Raw genomic sequence first — 23,241 nt, forward strand, 5'->3', positions numbered from 1 at the left:
GGTGGAGGTGGTGTGGGCGAAGATGGAGGTGAAGGAGGTTACGCGTGTGGTGGCGTTAGCGGGGATGATAACTTCGGAATGTGTTGCCTTATCAAACTAACCACACTCCTCGGAGAAACCCAAGCGTGCTCTTCCTCACCCGCTCGTGGAGGTGAAATTAAAGGACTGTTTCCTAACCCTTCGATACCTTTGTAGAACTTTCTACTATGTGTTGTTCCACTCATTAATGTATTCGCATCACCCGTTTTTCATATAACAAAATCTTAATCCAAGTATTCAAAGATTTGATGTACTTACCATGCAGTCCCTTGAGAAAACATCTTTCTGCTTCGCTATAGCTGACAATCGTGTCTATCACAAATTCAGTGATAAACCCTCCTATTATCTGATCCAGCCAATGGTCTACGACCCGCTCTATCTTATCTTCAGATGCCTCTAACCTGCGCACCAACTCTGGAGTCCACACTATTGGTTGATCAAGCTTGCTCCTTCCCTGGCTGTCTGCTAGCCTTATGATCCAATCATACAGCTCTGAAGAGAAGGTCGCGAAGAAGATCTCGTGGATTTTCATATATATGAAGCGATCCAACCACCTCTTCTCAGATATCTGCGGGGTTTTGTTTTCTTGTATTATGAACTCGTGAAGCTTTTGATCCAACCAATCTTAAATTTCCTTCTTTGTAGGGTTCCAGTGTTCCGACATCATAAATACCTTAGGCAGATCCCGGTCCCGACAAGGGAACCATTTTTTGGCTTATTGAGGCCTGACCCAGGTTCAAAAATGTTTTAGCCAAACAAATCTCGAAACCACCAGCCCTTTCGGCAACAGTCCACGGAGCGCGGACTGAGGTCTCACTTGAGGTACTATGGGAGGGTGTTGGAACCAGGTTTCCACACCCGAGGGATGCCTTGATAAGGTATGGAGAGTTCGCAGACCGATATTTCTCACTTGTAGTGCTTTGTGTAGCCCTAGTACCGAACACGAAGAGGCGCAGTCTAGATCCCTTATCCTTAGTATGTGTTTATTATAGATCTAACTTACTTCAGTAGTTTTATTAATCATTCAATATTTGTAACTAGTGCGCACAAACATAAACCTTAAAGAGATACATAAAAACATAACAGAAGAATAACCACACAGATCTACGAGTAGATGCACAATATTTCAGAAACACTTATCTTTTATTAATCTTCTGTTCCAGTACAATCCAGTTTCGCCCTGCGCACTCAGCTGCAGGGGTCCATGCACACAACTGCGGACTCTACCAGGCCTCTGCACACACAGCTGCAGAGCCTACTCTTACTACTACCACCTATGACTCAGACTTACAGACTCAGAGTGACTATCACTTCCATAACTTCTTACCCTTAAGATCCAACACAAAGCTTCCCAAAAAACTGCCTTCTACACCTAGAGCATCCCTCTATTTATACATTCCCATGGTCCGCGAACCATGGGTAGGCTGACACATTCTATATTAGATTACAATATTTTAGGGTGGACTACCCTTTGACTTGACTCATTACAACTCACGCTCTACGCACTTCGTGGAGCCTTTACAATACCAATACCCAAAATTGTGGGCTTTAAGCCCCAAAACTGTTATGCGGGGGATTCGCTGCCCAACACATGGACCGATGTTTCTCTTCCGAAAGTTGTAGTCCTCAGATAGATATTTCTAACGAGCTATTTTGCGCATCAAACGGAGATTGTATGCCAAAGTTACGACCCCATGAAGTTGATGTACCAATTTACCCGAAATGGGGCCCATAGTGTGGTGCTTCATCTCCTAGGGTTAGGTTTTTGGATGTTTAGGGTTTTCCATTATTTCTCAACAATAAATAGGCCTCCGAGCCTCATTGTAACATAGTTGAGTGGCATGTAGCCGCCACATCTCTTCTCAGAGATAAGCTACCATCGCCCTAGCTGGTTTATTTCCATTTCTGTTTGTAAGCATATTTTAGTATTTTACATTAATGAAATGAAGTATTATTTCTGCTGCATCTCTATATTTATGGTTATTTCTCTAATTTTTTGTGTTCCTGTTTAAATTTGGATCACCGATATTGATTTCTTCTATATCATCTTCAGGAGAAATGGACGGAGGCTTTCGAGGGACATCATTATAATCGAATAATTTCTCTAAAGGAATTAATCCCTTAGGAATGAAGTTGTTTTATAATTGTATGATGTCATGATCCACAATCTTGGAATTTAATTCTGGATCATCAACAGCTTGAGGATTGACCACATCAAGATTGTCTTCATCAATTTGTAGAAGATAAAATTCACCTACAAGTTGAAGGAAAAATTTTAGTTGTTCATCATCCTCAAACACTTGCCAATGCTTTTGGTTATCAGGTATAGATGGCCTATATTTAACCTAGATTTGGTATAATAGTTGTGTTTGATCAGGAATCTTAAATGACCTTGTAAAAATAGCCAAAGAATCTACATGTATGTTTTCGTTTCTAGGGACATAAGTTATCTTGAAGGCATCAAAGAAATTTTCAATGGAATCCCAAACCTCACTTCTATAAGACCTAAGCCTAGGATGCTTTGTTTGGAAAAGATTTCTAGCTTGTCTTACAATGAGCTCTGAGTTAGTGAAAACACTTAGGTTGTGTACCTTTAAACTTTTGGCTAACTATAGTCCTAGAAGGAAAGCCTCATATTTTGCTACATTGTTGGTGACTTCAAAATCAAGTTTACATAATTGTGTTATGTTTTCCTTTTCTGGTGAGATTAACACTACTTGAGCCCTTGCTCCATCCTTTGTACAAGAACCATCAAAGAACAACTTCCATACATCAGTTTGATTTGATACAGGGTTTTCAACTACATCTTCAATTTTTACTTGAGATTCATGTATTTGATTTGAAGAGAGTTGAAAACAGCCAAAATATTGATCAATTGCATAAATGGGGTGGTTCTTTGGTTGATATGTTTTGCATACCGTGTGGAAAAATCTAACCTCTCTATACAATCTAAGTTGTTCTCCCCCATAAACTAGAATAGTGGCATAAGACATGTCCATTTGAAGAGTTCCCCCTAATTTGGCACAACAAGACCTTGAAAGGAGCATTCCAAATTTGGGAGGGATGTTAGTGACAACAATATCTAACACTATGCTCTTTACTGGGATTTGGGCAAGAGTGACTACTAAATCCTTAATCAATCCTAGACAAGGTACTCTTTTGGAATCAAAGGTGTACAAATCATGATAGGATCTAGTTATGTCAAGATTTAAATGATCCATGATGGTTTTTGGCATGAGATTATGTGATGCTCCAGAATCAAGCATACAGTTATATAGCATGGAGTCATTTGTCTTTAGTGTTACATAGAAAGGGGGTACTATTTCATCTATCATATCTGAGCTAGGACCAAAGACCACTACTGGTTTTTCATCTTGAAGGCTAATAACATCACTTTCAGCATCAACAAAGGTGTTTTGTATCCATTTGGAAACTTGATTTTTATATCCAGGGTTTTTGGAAAGTTCCAAAAGTGGTATAGGGATCTTAACTCTTTCTAACTCTTTTTCAACATTAAATGTAGTCAAGACAATTTTTTGAATTTGAGCTGTATCAGCTGACTGATTTGATGGTTGAATAGTAGTTGTTTGAGTTTCAATAGTTTTGGTATGAGGTTCAATTGTTGGAGGTTCCTTAGGAGGTCTTCTAGGGCCAGGTCTAGGTCTAAGATCATATCTTTTGTTGAGATCTGCAATTAGGAATTCAGAGAAGGCATGGTATTTGGAAACCTGTGAGGATTCTTGATCTTCTTGAACTTGCTTATTTTGTGGAAGAGGAATGATAGTGGTCTGACCAGAAGAGCTATCCATATTGTTATTGTCTTCGGTGATAGTCATTGTATTGTCATCAGGTTGTTGATCATCTATCAGTAAAGGAGTTGGAACCTCTCGATCATTACTAGGTCTTTGAAGAATTTGTAATTGTGGATTTCTTTTGTATTGACCTTGATTTTTATTTTGAGGTCAAGCTACTATTTGTTGAACTGTTCTAGGTTGAGTCTCAATCTTGGAAATTCTATTGGACAAATTTCTAAGAAGTGAAGTAATCTCATCAATTTTAGAATCTTCAGTTTTAGTCTTAGAGGAAGTTGAGGCCTCTTGACTAGATTTAAGTTTTCTTTGGGCCTTTTCCTCTTTAGCTTTTAAAGTGGTTGAGGTGGCCCTATTTGCTTCTACCTCTATAGCAATAGTTTTAATGTCTTCAAAAGTCCTTGAAGTTCTTTCTCTTAACATTACAACAAAATCATCTTCAAAGGCTTTTGAAAACCTAGATTTGGCTACTGCTACAGGGGGTTTGCAATCAGGGGGCATCTTATGATAAATTTTGTTGAACCTTTTAATAAAGTCAGATACAGGTTCACCAAAGTTTCTTTTAAGTTCTTCAAACTCAGTCAAAAAATTAAAGAGCATCTTTCTTCACACCCCATTGCTTTTTAAATATATTTGTTAACTCTTTTCAAGACCTAATGGAATTTGTAGGTAACTGCCTAAACTAGGTTCTTACATTTCCCTCAAGAGATTGAACAAACAACCTCATATAGAAATTTTCTTGCTCAATGTTCATATTATCTACAAAATCTAGAAATGCTTGAAGATGGTCCTTAGCTGAGGAACCAGTTTCTCCATTATACCTAGGAAGATGTTTTAAATATCCTGGAGGGAACGAATCGAGGTTTTGAGTTAAAAATAAAGCTGCATATCTAGCCTATACAATAGGTTGGAATGCCATAGCTGAAGATGGTGTGTGAGATGTTTTTGTAGATGTTGAAGAAGAAAAAGAGGAAGATGGTGATAAAGAAGGTGTATACCTATGTGGAGGTGACGAAGGAGGAGATGAAGAAGGAGGAGATCTCCTATATGACTTTAAGGGAGTCTTAATAACTAACTTCTGAACCTATGACTAAATATCCTCTTTTGTTTAAAAGAGTGGATTTTAATATATAGAAAAGGTCCCTTTAGGTTGTTTAGAAGTGGAAGCTTTAGATTGTTCAGAATTGGAAGGGAATGAATAAGTAGTGGGGGATATGAAGTATGTAGGTTTGTATTCAGGTAAATGAACACCCAAGTCAGACTCAGATTTAGGTGATCCTGGTGGAAGTAAGGGTTTTGGATGAGATTCAAGTGAATGAATAAGGAAAGCTGATTTAAAATCAACTCCCCTATCTAAAAGTTCAGCAACCCTAGGTGATAAATGAGTCTAATCTGGATTGGATGGAATATTACTATAGGGATCAAATTGTAATATATTTTTAGACTACAAGGCTGAAGTAGAAGAAGATGGTTGATGTCTCCTTCTAGAACTGGCCTTTCTCACAAGTCTTTCTGGATCTGACAGAGGACTAACTGTGTCAGATTCAGAATGGGATCTAGTGTGCTTAAAAGGTGCCAGTTTGATACAATGGAGTCGCCAGGTGAAGGATTTTGACCTATCTAGACCTTTAGTAACCTTAAAGGAATAGGGTTTATGTCATTGTCCTAGGAAAACTAATCAAATTTGAGTCCCGACAACGACGCTAGATTGATGTTGATCCTCTGAGATCATAATGGTCAACTGATCATGACATAGCATCTAAGATATTTGTTTTAGGGGTTTTGGTTTTGGTTTTTATGGAGGACCAATACATAGAAAAAACTGTAAGAATGATGTATTAACTCTTTTACATTGTACTAATAGATCATCGGAGGGATGCTATTTGAATTCACATAGTGATTTGAATTTGTAAGGTGTTTAGAAAGAATAATGAGGTATGATTAATTTAGATTTCAGATATAAAGATAAATTATCATAAGTAAGAAAACCTTTGTCCAATGTTCAAAAGTTAAACAAACTATGCTTAAGATTACATAAGATGCTGACAATTCTATGATTTAGAGGGAGCTTTTTAGATAGACAGACCAATATCTCAGTCTCTTTATGATAATAACTTCAGAAAGGAATGTTAAGAATAACTGTAACACATTTATTCTCACCTGATATCTCTGTAAATCCTAAACATATGCAGAATAAACATAATGAATGAAACACATGAAAAAATTACAAAAGAAAACAAAACTGTATGAGACCAAATTTAGAATCCTTTGCTTTATTATTAGTGATCTAGAAACAACTTTTACATCAATGGTTTTACAAAATTGATCATGAAAGGTACCACCTTTAATAACTCATAGAAGAGAGTTATTTATACAAGTTCTAAACAAAATATCCTGAACTGATTACAAGATAGCTTGAAAGAAGATAGGAAAAGAAAAATTGTTGCATGATGTTTCCCTATTAGATAGGAAGTTGTTGATGACTGTTCCTTCAAAATTTGTTGTTGTTGTCTTCTTGTTGGAATGAAAAGTTAATCAATTGTTTCACACAATTGATCCCACATTTTCTCACTAGGTATCTCGAGATTTACCATCCTTCTAAGTATCTCATCAACTTCAGTATATCTCTCAAAATTGGGTTTGGTAAGAAAAATATGACCAATTTCATATTTAATGGAGAGGTCTAAGCTTAAAGCTTCCATAAAATCCTTGCCAGTAATCTGTATTTTTATCCCTGCAAATTGACTGTTGTCTGCTGCAATGGTATAAAGCCTTTCACAGTAATCCTCCAATTTTACTAGCTGATCATTTGATGATACTATCTCTGGTAAACCTTTCTTATGTAATATACTGAATTTAGAGTGAAACCTCTTGAATGTAGTGTTCAAAGCATCACACTTTGTTTTTCGTTGAGTTAAGAGATTCTTCTTCACTAGGACTTTCTTAATTTCCAAAATAGTAGATGTCCTATCTTGAATGTTCATCCCTTGTAACTGCTGCCTAGTCTTTGAATTCAATACCCTGATCATTCCTTATGCTTCTTTGGGTTTTGTGCCCAATGCTGCCTTCTGGGTCTCTATCTCTACTCTGCATTTAACAATTAATTCTTGCTGCTCAAAAATGATTTGTATGGATGGCATTACTTCTATGATAGAGTTGATAATATCTAACTAGATATCTTCTTTGGCTTGTGCCAAAGTGTCTTCCATTAGAGTCTTACTTTCTAACTGTTTAACCTTGAGCTCTAACCTATGTGAATTCTGCATTTCTTCTTCATACAAGGTATCATTTTTTACCTTTTGTAACTCCAGGGCTTGGAACTTCTGGAGTAATTTATCATTTTGTTGTTTCTATGCTTGTAGCTCCTGTGATAACCTTGTTGTTTCACCTGTTGCTGAAGACGAGGCAATGTCAATAGGAGTTGAACTTAAATCTACACTTGTCATTGGAATTGTTGTCACTGAGGTCACAACAAGTTGTGTTGTCTCTTTTTCCTTGAGCAGTTGTTCTATATGCTCCTCCATTTTCTTGATCTGTATGTTTTGCTCAATAATGAGCTTTAACATCTCCTCTCTCTACTATTCATTTTATTCCATTTCTTTAGTTTGTGGATCCTCAATTGAAGGCAGCTTCAACTGTTTATTCAAGGCTGTAATCTCAACATTCTTCTTTTGCAATATTTCTTCAATTGCTTTACAGTCCTGGGGATCATATCCAATCTTAATAATGATATCTTCTAAAGATTTTAATTTGTTATCCTTAGACAAGGATGACATCTTTTCAATCTTAAGTTGTGACTATACATTGGACAAAGTAGTTCTAAGCTTGGAAAGAGTCATGGTAGTTGTGGCCATTGTTGAAAATAGCATCTCACCTGATTGCCTATGCAAATCCATTTGATCAATGGGATGTATCTGGTTTACATCAAATGAGAAGATGGTCTTCTTGTAGTTTGCTATGGATTTAGGAAATAGAATCTGAGCCTGCAAAAAATTCCATTTACATCCTTCCTCTTTCACTGTCGAAGGTAAAGAGAAGTCTATGTTGAGAAGTGTATGTTTGTTTCCAAAAATGACTGTAAACTTGAGATTTAAGACTTTCATTCATTTGGTTGATTTCCAAAAATGTTGAGAAGATATTAGTATCCCCTATTGAGCTGGTCTTAGTTGATTGGATCATCTCCATAGGTTCAATTGAACAAGGAGTTGAGGAAGCAGAGGGAGGCTTGGGATCAGTGGTCCCTATTGATGAAACATCTTCCAATTCTCCAAGATCAATTATCTCTGGTGGCTTGCTTCCTGATGACATTGACAGTCGATTTTTCAAATTCTTTTGCAAGATATAGTACTCTTTACCTGGTTCTGTAGTTGACCGAGTTTCTTCTCTGCTTCTTTTATGTTGAGCACTCTGTTAGAGTTGGTCCTTATAGCTCTCCCTCAGAGATCATTTCTCCTTTTGCAATTCATTTTTAGGCGTCTCGCTCGACTCACTTCGTTGTATTTCGCTAGAGGCATGCCATTGTCTGACGGAAGGGTTTGGTGTTCTTGTTTCCCTCATGCTTGTACTTGCTCGGGCTAGTCAAAATTTCTCTATGTTCATCAAAGTTCATTTCAGTCATTGATAGTCATTATGCTGTTTTGGTCAAAAAGAGTTATTTTCAGAGTCTAGGTCTAGTGGTTGGTCTTCAAACATGTCGAATAATGCCCACAGGCCATGAGTATGGTTTTTGAAGAGGTTCTTAGTTCAAAAGTTCATCATCAAACACATTTGAGGACATTTCTTGTTCAAAACTCTGTTTTGAATAAGAAATTGTCGAATTGATTTTTTGTAATAATCATGTATTTTTTCCGCCATGGAGTTTTCAAAGCAGGCTCTGGTTTTCCTTTGCCAAACATCAACGCCAATATCCCTGTAAAAACAACCAAGTTCATCAGCTCAAAACTCAGAAAGTCAGTGAGAAAGCCAAAGGACAGAAGTTTCATTAAATGATAAAGTGCCAAAATGAAAAATAATACAAAATGGGTTTTTGAGGAGAAAAATCAAACCCATTACTCCATGAGACATTTTCATCGCTTGAAACATCTATTGCTAGGCCAAGAGGTCAAAGGATATCTATTGGAGTTTTGGAGGAGTGAATTTCATGTTTAAGTGTCAAAGCTGTGTGCTGGAAGTGTGCGCGGCGCATTGGAGTGGGTCGCGGCGCACATAAGGCGCGCGGCGCATAGAGCCGCATTCCGCAGTGTAAAATTGTGCGTGCGCGGCGCATACAGCCTGCGCGGCGCACTGGGTTTGTGCGCGGCGCACAGAGCCGACAGGCCAGCTTTATATCACCTCTGCCATCAAAACTCAAAAACACGCCATTTCTTCTGCTCCAAGATGTTCGAAGCTCGTTGGTGACCATCAAAATGATTGCAGAGGACTTAGAGAGGGAAAATCGTTCCGATCTGGTATTTTTTGTGTTCTTGGTTTCACATTCGTCTCAGGTTTTAAATAACCTTCAGGGAGGGTTCACACAACTATCAGGTGCTCAACAATTCTTGAAATTATCATAAGGAGCCTATATGCCTTCCATCATGGTTGGCAGTTGAAAATAGATACAGATGTAAGATAAAAAGGTAACGAAAAACACCTTCTTTGACATCTGTTTACGGCGTTTTTCCACTGAAATTCGGTAAAATTCGGCTTTGCGTTGATGGAATGGTGAAATCCAGTTGTTGGGGTTGCATATTTCGGCTGCCCTGGGGTTTTTGATCCCCTGAATTGGGTAGTGGCATTCACAACCCCATTTCGACCAGTCTTTGGGTGTTTTGGGCTGGATTTGGAAAATACACCATGTTGGAAAAGGTGAAGCAATTGGATGAAGCAGCTCTGGAATTGATTCCCATTTCTGATGATATCATATGGCTAAGCACAACTCTTCAGGAAATTGGTAGAGAATACGTTTCTTCAAATGAGATGACAGATTTTAAGAAACTTATAGACCAAACGTATTTCCAAGCTTGAAGCAGATTCCCCTACGGTGCCCGAAAATCATTTGTTCTATAAGCAGTTTAAAGAAGCAGTTTGGAGGGTTCATCATGCAGATGAGCCAATGCCTGGAGAGGAGCAGGACGAAATTATTATGACTAGCAGTCAGTGCAACTTGGTAAACATGACTTGTCCATTGACTGGGAAACCTGTCACTGAACTTGAAAATCCCGTGCGCAGCACGGAGTGCAAGCATATATATGCAAAAAGGCGTGGTTGCAAATGCGCTGCTGCAGGGTGCCCGAAAATGCTTACAGTTGACAAACTAATATGTGATCCTCTACTAAGGATAGAAATTGATGAATTACGTTTGAGAGGAAACCGCTCTACTCAAGCCCAAATGGTAGCAGATTGCACTGAGATTGATGAGGATTGATGGCTTAATATTGAAGATTATAGAATCCTAGTGTACATTATTCACCAAGTCCATCCAAAGCAAGCAATTTTATCAAGGCATAACATCTTTCAATCCATATATTTTAGATCTTAGCATACTTTAAGAAATGAAATCATGATCTCGGTGCAACATAATGTGTCTCAACGTATGGAATGAAGTCATGATCTCTATGCAAGCATACTTTGTCTCGCCATGTGAACCAAACTCAGACGTTCGTCCTCCGTTGAAGATACTGATTTTGGAAACATCCTTTGATGCTGGGCAGTCGAATCAGGATGGCCTAAGGAAAAGGCTGCTTTCATTTGTGGCTGGAAGGTTGCTGGATTCAAATACCAATGTCGAGAACAAAGATGCCGGATATGTGCAAAACCAGTAGCAGAACATTGCAGACACTATTGATTTACTTCCCTGCCTTGCAACTGGGATAGATGTTAATGTTCGCTTCAGACATATACATGATTTTGTGTTTACCCGAGAACGTGCATTATTTGACCTGTTAGACATTGGGTTGGTGCATGGCTGGATTTTGATCCTCATAAGCCAGGGAGGAAACGTGTCTAATTGAAGAGGAGTCTTAATCAGCAGCCACTATGATCACCGATAACCTAATTTACCAAGATCTGGATCTGCCAAAATTTTGAAAAGTCAGGATCTGGATGTGGCAGGATAAAGAGACTGCAAGAGTAATAGGATCACATTCGTATAATGCTCTCATGCAAAATCTTGTAGCACTGGATGCGAGCGAAATACATGAGTTCCCTCCTAGAGTTGCTGATGAAGATTCAATTGATTTTGCTGCTGCCACCACTACAACATTGGGGGTTCCTTCTCCATCCCTTTCAAAGGGGAAATCATTTGAAAACTCTCTCGTTTCAACAGGAAGTTGAACAGCTTATGAAAAGCATTGGATTTTATCGAAAGTTGATTTGGTAGATGGTGTGCCACCTGATATTGATAGCGGTTTGTCTGCTATCTCATATCAAAATCCGAATTCTGAGAGACTACCATGTCAAAGTTTGTCTGAATTATCAGAGAATAACATTGAAGATGCAGATCATGCAAGTCATATGGATGAAGCCAGTAAATTGGATGGTGATATAGTAGCGGCTATCAGTATGAGCAAGGTTGCATCTTTCCGTTGTCTGAATTAATTAAATATCTTGCCTAGTAATGTGCCCGGTGAAACTCCTATTGAAGAATTATCGGTTGGGAGAACAGAAGGGAAACAAGAGGGTCATCAACACCATTTTGGTCCACAATGTCAAGTTAAGAGTATTATTGTTGATACTATAGAAGCTGATGAGTCTAAACATATTGGAATCAAAACTAGTGAGAATGATAAAGGTTCTAGCAAAGGAGCCTCATTAAAGGCGAAATATTATTTAAAAGCCATTTTTACAGAAAATTGGTTTTTATTCGAACGAGGAGGTGAAAAGTCAAAAACCAAATGCCTAAATTTAGAACGAAGAATATCTACCACTGGAGAGAGAAGAGGAACAGATTGTCTATTTTTGTCTTCAGTTACGATTTCATGGGATCTACGCTACAGGTGTTTCCTCCTCATGGGTCCTCAAAACAGATTTCACATGTAACGCTGTTTTGTCTCCAGAACAGATGGATATCTCTTTTCTATCTTCATGATGTTAGTTGAAACAACTCCCTCATTTCTGGTCGATCCATTTTCTCATTATTGAGTTTATTTATTGCATTAAAAATCATTTGTAAAGGGGGGAGAGTTCAGAGGAAAAGTGTGGGAGGAAAAAACCCAGCACTATCACTGTACAGTTTTGACAGAGAAATAATTAAATGGTGCAGCTCTGATTTATAAGATTCTTGCGGTATGAGTTTTGGCATGTGTTTTTTCTCTCTGTTTCATATGTATCATGTGATGTTTTGCAGTTCATTCATGATCGTTTCCAGCTGAATACTTTTAAGTGAGAAAGGTAGAATTTAGTCATTGCTCTGCCTTGAGGAAGTGTTCAGACTTTATGTGTTTTCTTCTGCCTGGAAAGGATTCATACATTAATGCCCTTTTCAGCTTTCTTAAACAGTCTTTTCACCTCATTTAAATTCAATTCAATTGCTAAAACCTCATGCCTATCTCGCCTTATGAAATATCCTGTGCCTTTGGTTAAATCTTTGTTCATGCTGTCCTTGTCCCAGACAGCCCAGAAACTCAGTCGTTTATTAAATTATCTTTTTCATATCTGTTTACTAGCCTAAAATCATTATCAGTATTCATTTTTGAGTCATCTCAGACCCTCTTGTTCATTTTCCTAAGTGTGACCCGGAGAGAGCCATCTCCTGTCCTCGTAGGGCTAGCTACGAGGCTGAGCGTGGTTTGTGGTTACCCTGAATTTTGCCTTCCTTCAGCCTAAGGCAGATTTAGGTGATAACATAGTGGCGACTCCACTGGGGAGATGAAAATGGTTTGCTTGAAGATTTTTTTGCCCCAGTAAACATCTCAAGTTCAGAGTTGATTGTTGATGGTGAACAATGATTAGACATAAGAAGGCTGAAATCATTCACCTGGCAAATCCATTCACTGAAGAATCCAGCAATCAATCCTTCATGGTGACTCCACTACAGAGAGATCAGTAGCTTTGATATTTTCAAATGGAGCGGGTTGCAAGAAGATACGCTCCCATGAGCCGAGATCACATCCCAGGTTTTCCGAATAAAATGCCCAAGGTGGATTGGCTTCAGAATTTGCCTATGTTCAGAAATGTGGAAGATAATGACGCTGCTCTTCATCTGGTGAAATTTCACATTCATGTGCATAAATTAAAGATCAATTTTCCTGAAGACTGTTTGATGAAAATGTTTATGGCTACTCTGGAAGACGAAGCCCGATCTTGGTATGAAAGTTTGCCACCTGCTTCTATTCATTGTTTAAAATATTTTCATACAATATTCTTTGAAAGGTATAAAGAATCGTATCCATCCTTAGCTTTAGTTCAGGACTGTTGTAGCCATGTTCATAGTTTTATTGAAGATCTTGAGAATTTTTATGGGCGTGATGACTTAATGGACGGAGAAATCATGGAAGCCCTGTATGAAAATCCGTTTCAGCAGCCTACAGAACTCTTAGAGGAAACTTTGCAGCAGGATCAAAATCAGCAGGTTGAAGATTTCCATATGGCTGAAAATGATGAAAGAAGAAGTTTTATTTTAGATCTGGTTGAAATAAATGAGGATACACAGGAAAATGATGTTCCAATCTCAGAAAATGATGATGATAAACCAGATTGAGAGACAGATTGTGATGAGGAAAAACATGTTGTTCCGGATCTCATAGAAGAGAATTGCATTGTTGAGGCTACCTCAAATGAAGAAGACAGAGTTACAGACCTAACTGCCCTCATCTCATCAGAACACAACCTTCCTAACGAGGTAATCCAGTCAATTCATGAACAACAAGAGGATATCTTTGTTCAAGTAGGTGAAAAAGTTTCTCTGGATGAATTTATGATAGATGATAGAAATGTCATGCTTGAGTTTCATGAAACATCTGAAGTTTCTTTTCTTATGATTAATGAATGTAATGAGAATCTGGCTGTCATATCATATGAAGATAACCTGCAAGATGTTCAGACTACCGAAGATCAGACCATTCAGGATGCCATTTCAGATTCTTCTTCCTATGTTTCATGTTTTGAAATGTTCTTTGAAACGGAGATCTGCTCATCTACTTGTTCCGAATTTTTTGAGGACCAGGAACATACTCTTATTTGTGAAAAGAGATCAACATCACAAGAAATGGACCCCTTGTTTCTTCAGCAGGAGGTAAATCTTCATGTTTTTCAGGACCCAATGGCAAATCTGTTGCAGTCAGCAGTGAAGGTGTTTATTGCAATATTCGGTGATGAAGGAGATCAGGGTCAATTAGATTTTTGGATGCCCAGTTACAAGTATCTACTGTTGACCAGGATAATAAATCAAGAAGGCATCTGCTTGATTGGTTACATTGGAATTTTGATATAGTTTGATCATATATTGCCTTGTAAGAAACACGGGTGGCCATGTACTGCCACCAAGCTTTAAGTTTTAAGTTTAGGTCTTAGTATTTTTGAGTACAGTTTGTCGAGTTAGTTTTTCAGTCATTTCAGTTTCACAATTGAGTCGGTTTGAGTCAAGTTTCAGTCAATAAATGCGTCAAAGTCTATGTTGGTTGTCAAAATAATGACTCCATAACCCAATGGACGAAGGCACTGTCTGCTCTCCCAAAGATCTACAGTTCTTGGCACCTCCAAGGAGCTGGAGCTACCATCCCCATTGGAGCCCATGTTAGAGTCGGTCCTTACAGCTCTCTGTTAGAGATCATTTCTCCTTTTGCAATTCATTTTTAGGCGTCTCGCTCGACTCACTTCGTTGCATTTCGCTAGGGGCATTCCATTGTTTGACGGAAGGGTTTGGTGTTCTTGTTTCCCTCATGCTTGTACCTGCCCAGGCTAGTCAAAATTTCTCTATGTTCATCAAAGTTCATTTCAGTCATTCATAGTCATTATGCTATTTTGGTCAAAAAGAGTTATTTTAAGAGTCTAGGTCTAGTGGTTGGTCTTCAAACATGTCGAATAATGCCTGCAGGCCATGAGGATGGTTTTCAAAGAGGTTCTTGGTTCAAAAGTTCATCATCAAACACATTTGAGGACATTTCTTGTTCAAAAATTTGTTTTGAATAAGAAATTTTCGAATTAATTTTTTGTAATAATCATGTATTTTTTCCGCCATGGAGTTTTCAAAGCAGGCTCTAGTTTTCCTTTGCCAAACAACAATGCCAATATCCCTGTAAAAAACAACCAAGTTCATTAGCTCAAAACTCAGAAAGTCATTGATTAAAGAAAGTCAGTGAGAAAGCCAAAGGACAGAAGTTTCATTAAATGATAAAGTGCCAAAATGAAAAACAATACAAAATGGGTTTTTGAGGAGCAAAATCAAACCCATTACTCCATGAGATATTTTCATCGCTTGACACATCTATTTCTAGGCCAAGAGGTCAAAGGATATCTATTGGAGTTTTGGAGGGGTGAATTTCATGTTTAAGTGTCAAAGCTGTGTGCTAGAAGTGTGCGCGGCGCATTGGAGTGGGTCGCGGCGCACATAAGGCGCACGGCGCATAGAGCCACATTCTGCAATGTAAAATTGTGAATGCGCGGCGCATACAGCCTGCGTGGCACACTGGGTTTGTGCGCGGTGCACAAAGCCGACAGGCCAACTTTATATCACCTCTGCCATCAAAACTCAAAAACACGCCATTTCTTCTGCTCCAAGATGTTCGGAGCTCGTTTGTGACCATCAAAATGATTGCAGAGGACTTAGAGAGGGAAAACCGTTCCTATTTGGTATTTTTTGTGTTCTTGGTTTCGCATTCGTCTCCGGTTTTAAATAACCTTCAAGGAGGGTTCAAACAACTGTCAGGCGCTCAACAATTCTTGAAATTATCACAAGGAGCCTATATGCCTTCCATCATGGTTGGCAGTTGAAAATAGATACAGATGTAAGATAAAAAGGTAACGAAAAACACCTTCTTTGACATCCGTTTACGACGTTTTTCCACTGAAATCCAGTAAAATTCGGCTTTGCATTGATGGAATGGTGAAATCCAGTTGTCGGGATTGCATATTTCGGCTGCCCTGGGGTTTTTGATCCCCTGAATCGGGCAGTGGCATCGACAACCCCCATTTCGACCAGTCTTTGGGTGTTTTGGGCTGGATTTGGAAAATACACCATGTCGAAAAAGGTGAAGCAATTGGATGAAGCAGCTCTGGAATTGATTCCCGTTTCTGATGATATCGTATGGCTAAGCTCAGCTCTTCAGGCAATTGGCAGAGAATACGATTCTTCAAATGAGACGATAGATTTTAAGAAACTTATAGATGAAACCTATTTCCAAGCTTGAAGCAGATTCCCCTACGGTGCCCGAAAATCATTTGTTCTATAAGCAGTTTAAAGAAGCAGTTTGGAGGGTTCATCATGCAGATGAGCCAATGCCTGGAGAGGAGCAGGATGAAATTATTATGACTAGCAGTCAGTGCAGCCTGGTAAACATGACTTGTCCATTGACTGGGAAACCTATCACTGAACTTGAAAATCCCGTGCGTAGCATGGAGTGCAAGCATATATATGCAAAAAGGCGTGGTTGCAAATGCGCTGCTGCAGGGTGCCCAAAAATGCTTACAATTGACAAACTAATATGTGATCCTCTACTGAGGATAGAAATTGATGAATTATGGCTGGGAGGAAACTGCTCTACTCAAGCCCAAATGGTAGCAGATTGCACTGAGATTGACGAGGATTGATGGCTTAATATTGAAGATTATAGAATCCTAGTGTACATTATTCACCAAGTCCATCCAAAGCAAGCAATTTTATCAAGGCATGACATCTTTCACCCCATATATTTTAGACCTTAACATACTTTAATAAAGGAAATCATGATCTCAGTGCAACATACTGTGTCTCAACGTATGGAATGAAGTCATGATCTCTGTGCAAGTGTACTCTATCTCGCCTTGTGAACCAAACTCAGACGTTCATCCTCTGCTTAAGATACTGATTTTGGAAACATCCTCTGATGCTGGGCAGTTGAATCAGGATGGACTAAGGCAAAGGCTGCTTTCATTTGTGGCTGGAAGGTTACTGGATTCAAATAACAATGTCGAGAACAAAGATGCCGGATATGTGCAAAACCAGCAGCAGAACATTGCGGACGCTATTGATTTACTTCCCTGCCTTGCAACTGGGATAGATGTTAATGTTCGCTTTAGACATATACATGATTTTGAGTTTACCCGAGAACGTGCATTATTCGACCTGTTAGACATTGGGTTGGTGCATGGCTGGATTTTGATCCTCAGAATCCAGGGAGGAAACGTGTCTGATTGAAGAGGAGTCTTAATCAACAGCCACTATGATCACCGATAACCTAATTTACCAAGATCTGGATCTGCCAAAATTTTGAAAAGTCAGGATCTGGATGTGGCAGGATAAAGAGATTGCAAGAGTAATAGGATCACATTCATATAATGCTCTCATGCAAAATCTTGTAGCACTGGATGCGAGCGAAATACATGAGTTCCCTCCTAGAGTTTCTAATGAAGATTCAAACGATTTTGCTGCTGCCACCACTGCAACATTGGGGGTTCCTTCTCCATCCCTTTCAAAGGGGAAATAATTTGAAAACTCTCTCGTTTCAATAGGAAGTTGAACAACTTATGAAAAGCATTGGATTTTATTGAAATTTGATTTGGTAGATGGTGCGCCACCTGATATTGATAGCGGTTTGTCTGCTATCTCATATCAAAATCCAAATTCTGAGAGACTACCATGTCAAAGTTTGTCTGAATTATCAGAGAATAACATTGAAGATGCAGATCATGCAAGTCATATGGATGAAGCCAGTAAATTGGATGGTGATATAGTAGCGGCTATCAATATGAGCAGGGTTGCATCTTTCCATTGTTTGAATTAATTAAATATCTTGCCTGGTAATGTGCCCGATGAAACTCCTATTGAAGAATTAATGGTTGGGAGAACAGAAGGGAAACAAGAGGGTCATCAACACCGTTTTGGTCCACAATGTCAAGTTAAGAGTATTATTGCTGATACTATAGAAGCTGATGAGTCTAAACATATTGGAATCAAAACTAGTGAGAATGATAAAGGTTCCAGCAAAGGAGCCTCATTAAAGGCGAAATATTATTTAAAAGCCATTTTTACAGAAAATTGGTTTTTATTCGAACGAGGAGGTGAAAAGTCAAAAACCAAATGCCTAAATTTAGAACGAAGAATATCTACCATAGGAGAGAGAAGAGGAATGGATTGTCCATTTTTGTCTTCAATTACGATTTCATGGGTTCTACGCTACAGGTGTTTCCTCTTCATGGGTCCTCAAAACAGATTTCACATGTAACGCTGTTCTGTCTCCAGAATAGATGGATAGCTCTTTTTTTATCTTCATGATGTTAGTTGAAACAACTCCCTCATTTCTAGTCAATCCATTTTCTCATTATTGAGTTTATTTATTGCATTAAAAATCATTTGTAAAGGGTGGAGAGTTCGGAGGAAAAGTGTGGGAGGAAAAAACTCAGCACTATCACTGTACAGTTTTGACAGAGAAATAATTAAATGGTGCAGCTCTGATTTATAAGATTCTTGCGGTATGAGTTTTGGCGTGTGTTTTTTCTCTCTGTTTCATATGTATCATGTGATGTTTTTCAGTTCATTCATGATCGTTTCCAGCTGAATACTTTTAAGTGAGAAAGGTAGAATTCAGTCATTGCTCTGCCTTGAGGAAGTGTTCAGACTTTATGTGTTTTCTTCTACTTGGAAAGGATTCATACATTAATGCCCTTTTCAGCTTTCTTAAACAGTCTTTTCACCTCATTTAAATTCAATTCGATTGCTAAAACCTCATGCCTATCTCGCCTTATGAAATATCCTGTGCCTTTGGTTAAATCTCTGCTCATGTTGTCCTTGTCCCATACAGCCCAGAAACTCAGTCATTTATTAAATTATCTTTTTCATATCTGTTTACTAGCCTAAAATCATTATCAATATTCATTTTTGAGTCATCTCAGACCCTCTTGTTTATTTTCCTGAGTGTGACTTGGAGAGAGCCCTCTCCTGTCCTCGTAGGGCTAGCTACGAGGCTGAGCGTGGTGTTATAGACATTTTTGTGCCTTACAGCTCTAAGCATGAAATGTCCATAAACCAAGGGCTCCTAAGTCCCTAAAATTGTTGTTCTAACCCCTAAAGGAACAAGGTCAACAAATTACAGCTTCTCCCAGAAGTTCTCCACCAGAAACTGCTCAGAATAAGTCAAGACAGGATCATTTCAGCTGCTCCACTAGCTAAGTGCGTTGCATAACACCTAAATCCACTGGCTAGGTGCGTTGCAACGCACCTAAATGCACTATCAGGGTGCGTTGAGCGGGAAATGACAAATGGCAGTGTCATTCCGCGAGGTGGAGAGACAATGGAAGCTTCCAGAATCTTCTCCTATGACACTTGCCTCACTGAATTCGACCAAAGATGAGTAAGAGGCCTTCAGTCTCCAAGTGGAAACAAGAACTGACAGAGAGAAGCCACTAATCAAATCACAACCTGACTCATCCTCCTTGCATACATCTATATATGGATCCCTCATCCCAGAGATCCAGAGGCTAGAATTTTGCACATTGTAAGGAATTGCTGTTGGTTTTGAGATAAACATCAGAGAATTAGGTGATCTATGCTTTGTTGGAGGTGAAGAGGGGCTTCTTTGCTGGGAGGTTGATGCTGGGTCAGGAATCATCGGTTGTAACTCCTCCTGGATCTTCTTGTATATCAATAAAAACTATTTGAGTTTCTCCTTCATGCTTTTGTATCGTTGATGGTTGTTACATTTGTATGGTTAACTTAAATCTGATCCTAAGTTATTTATGAATATAGATCCATGTCTTTGTATAGTTTTCTTCTTCTATGATCTTACAGGTACTTGGTGAAGCTGGGCAAGTAAGGGAGCAGGTAGCTGGAAACTGTCAAAGAGGAGAGGGATTGGATCAAAGGATTAACGCAAGACACAAGTTGGTTCTTCCTATTCCTCTTTATTTATAGTTCATAAAGGAAATACAAAAGTAGTTTTCTCTGTTTGTTTCTAAGGCAGCTGTCACACCTTAGTGGGATAGAACAGTTCTAAATAGACACTTTTCCCGGTAACAAAATGGCGACTTCGCTGGGGGACGATTGTCTAATTAGTTTGTTTGTGTATCTCTTGTTGTTTATTTCATAAACTTATAAGTAGCATTCGAACTGCATTTGCCATAACAAATGCAAAGTAGACATCTGCTGCTTCAATCCATTCACTGGATCTGTTTATGATTTGAACAGCTGATTCATAGACTATCTGATTTCCCTTATGATAGCTCTTAGACCCTCCTTAGATCTACCCATGATTGTGCATTACTGATTGCTTTTACTCGGCCAAAAACCAAAGACTAAACTACAAACCGTGACCCAGAACCCGGATAGAATTCTCGTTTCTGCCCCAGCGTAGGTACTGTGAAGAGATCCTGCATTTCAACGCACTTCCAGAAAGGGAAACCTGTGCTGCAATGCAGTTTCTCTGTGTTACAGGTGCGCTGATCAGCCTAGCCTTGTGCAGCTGAGGTTCTTGTGCTTCATTCTTTCCAATTTTGTCTTTGATTTTTGCAGCCTGTGATCAGTATATGACTGTTTCAAACCCCTTTTCCTTACTGATATTCCGCCTCATTTGTACAAAAGAACTGTAGATGTTTTTGTGTGTTTGTTGAGTCGTTTACAGTTTTCCATTGCAAAAGTAGAATAGTCGTACTGTCTTCCTTTGATTTAGATCTGTCGCAAGTGTCGATTTTGATCATAGGAGAAAGTTTATTTGCTGTTGATGGTCGATTATGCTTTTACTATTGCCTTTGGTTTGAATTTATGACTTTCTAGTGTCAGAACGAGTATTTATTCCAAAATCATAAAGTGTCGTAATCATCTCTACCTTTTGATTTCGAAAAGAAGCTTGTTTGTGTTTGTCGTTTGAAAGCAAATTCAGATTTGTACATCAACTTTCTTTTTAGCATCAATACTAAGAAAGTGAAAAACAAATACATGCATGTGCATTTGCATATAGAAAGTCTGTTTGGATTGATTTAGGAAAGTGCATTTACAGTGTGCTCTTTGCTCTTTGTGAAAAGATTGTGTCTTTCTTTTCCCCTAGTAGCTAGGATTTTCATTGCTGAAAAGAGATAAAAGTTTGTTTATCATCTTTAGATTGCATTTTAGGAATTACATCTACATCTCGTGGTGAACCCAAAAGGAAAACTTCATAAGAAAGATCAACTAAAAATAAATTCAATGAATCTAACAACGCTTTGGAACTTAACGCACAACATTTAGAGGTCTAGGCTAGAGACGTATTCCGGTGTCGTAAAGCCTGGTAACTGTTGTCCTCACTGATGGTTGGGTGATTCCTCCACTTTGAGACGATAAGTGCCAGTACGGACTTGTGCTCCCACGTACCGTCGAGTATATTTTGGGAGACCCCTATAGGCTTAAATCCTTTATCCATAGGAAGCCGTGTCGGCCGCCCTACTGATCGCAATGCACTGAACACAACATTCGGGAAGATTGACTGCCGTACCGTAAAAAGTATTCTGCAGTTTTGCGATTGGTTTGGTACTCCCTCTACCTAGACCTCCAGAGCAATCCCTTTCGTTCCTTTTCAGACTCTTTAACGGAAAAGGTCCATCTGAGCACTTGTCACTTTAGGCTCATTAAAAATCGAAGGAGACTAGAGTCATCTTTTGTTTTTTCTCGACTCTTAAAAACTGAAAAAACAAGTTGTGTCAAAGCGTATAAAAATTTATTTTAAACGGAATATTCATACCCCTTTCCTACGTTGATCTTGGGTTGAGAAAATGGAGTCTACCAACCAAGGAATTCCCCTTGGTGGAAATCCTAGTCCCTTCTCCTCTTGGGGAGATGTTGGTGCACCCCATATGGCCACATTGTCGCTTCCAGGGCTGACAATTGGTTTGCCTGTATGGATCTTCTCAACCTCTGTCATTCAGAACACCATTATTCCTGAACAATCAAATCAGCAATTAGACGAGTCCAGAGTTGCCCACCAGCCTTCTACTTCCTCTAATTCTTCCTCTCCTCCTTCCTCTTCACTTGATGGGGCTGGTAAAGCCAAAAGTCAAGTTCTTAAGGAGAAGAAGGAAAAGAAGAAGAAAGAGAAGAAGAAGAAGGAGCCAAAGGTGAATGGGGGAAAACGAGTGTCGTCTAACGAAAATCCACACACTGCACCGACCAGGCCTAAATCGCCATGTGTCATTTGCAAAGGAGACCACTTTCACAGAGATTGTCCTTGCATCACTCAGATATTAAGGGACTGGTCTCCTCGTTTGCACAACCCGGTGTCGTCAACCTCTGATGATCATGTTGAAAGCACACCGTCAACTAGTGAAAGTGAAGCACCAGGACAAAAAGGGAAATGTAGATTTCCTTGTAAACTGTGCGAAGGCAATCATGCCGTCCATCGTTGTCCCTTCTTAGACGAAGCTAAAAGAGTTTTGGATAATCGTCTGGTTTCACCGTTACGACTTCCTCCTGGATATAAAAAACTCTTGCCGAGTCCGTCACTAGTTGAAAATCTGGCTGGCCCGCTCAGGTGGTCGGCTGAAGCACCTATCATTGAAGATAAACCATCTGGATCCATACCAAACGAAAGTCAAAAGGTCGAGGCGGCAGTTGACCTGGTCTTGCCTTCAGAGGTTTTATCCTCAGATGATACCGTCATTGAAGAGAACAAGGATGACACCGTCCAAATTCTCTTCATAAACACAGACTCTGACAAACATGGGGGCAATTTTGCCCGTTCCTTTACCGCAGGAAGGAAGTTCGTCAGAGCCATACCCGGTCGTCTATTCGGTCCCACCTCCAAGCAACCTAGTTGTCTCCTTCGACTGGAATCAACTAGGCAGACCCCGTTTACCAGCAAGCATACCATTTCGAATTATCGTTCAAATATATAGAATGGTTATGGCTGGTACCATCATAGATGAGGGGGCTTCTGTGAGTATCCTTTCCTCAACTGCTTGGAAAGCGCTTGGTTCGCCATCGCTTTTTCCTGAGATGAGAAATCTAACAAGCTTTGATAAAGGAACCAGTCGACCTTTAGGGATCCTTCCTGATGTGCCCATAACATTGAGAAGGAAGACAGTTCGCATGAACGTAATGGTAGTTCAAGGACCCCTAGATTATGATCTACTCCTTGGACGAGACTATATTTATTGCATGGGAGCAATTGTCTCCTCACTCTTTAGAGTAATATGTTTTCTGCACGAAGGAAGAGTGGTCAAGCTCGTGGACCAGCTTTCATTTCCCGGATCACGCATAGCAAATAGTCATATACCGTCCCTAAATGGTCTTTTCACGCAAGAAATGTCTCAATCTCCA

At 39.2% G+C, this 23,241-nt stretch overlaps 2 pseudogenes; both read left to right on the top strand.

The window, feature by feature from the left end:
- Positions 1–8,700: 8,700 nt before the first annotated feature.
- LOC149185443 (E3 SUMO-protein ligase MMS21 pseudogene) lies at positions 8,701–10,261 on the top strand (annotated as a pseudogene).
- A 171-nt stretch (positions 10,262–10,432) lies between these two features.
- LOC149185444 (E3 SUMO-protein ligase MMS21-like) lies at positions 10,433–16,571 on the top strand (annotated as a pseudogene).
- The last annotated feature ends 6,670 nt before the right edge of the window (positions 16,572–23,241 follow it).

Source organism: Pinus tabuliformis, chromosome 3_2 (genome assembly GCF_031772625.1).
Source record: "Pinus tabuliformis cultivar Carrire ecotype Pingquan chromosome 3_2, CPIR1, whole genome shotgun sequence".
NCBI lineage: Eukaryota > Viridiplantae > Streptophyta > Pinopsida > Pinales > Pinaceae > Pinus > Pinus tabuliformis.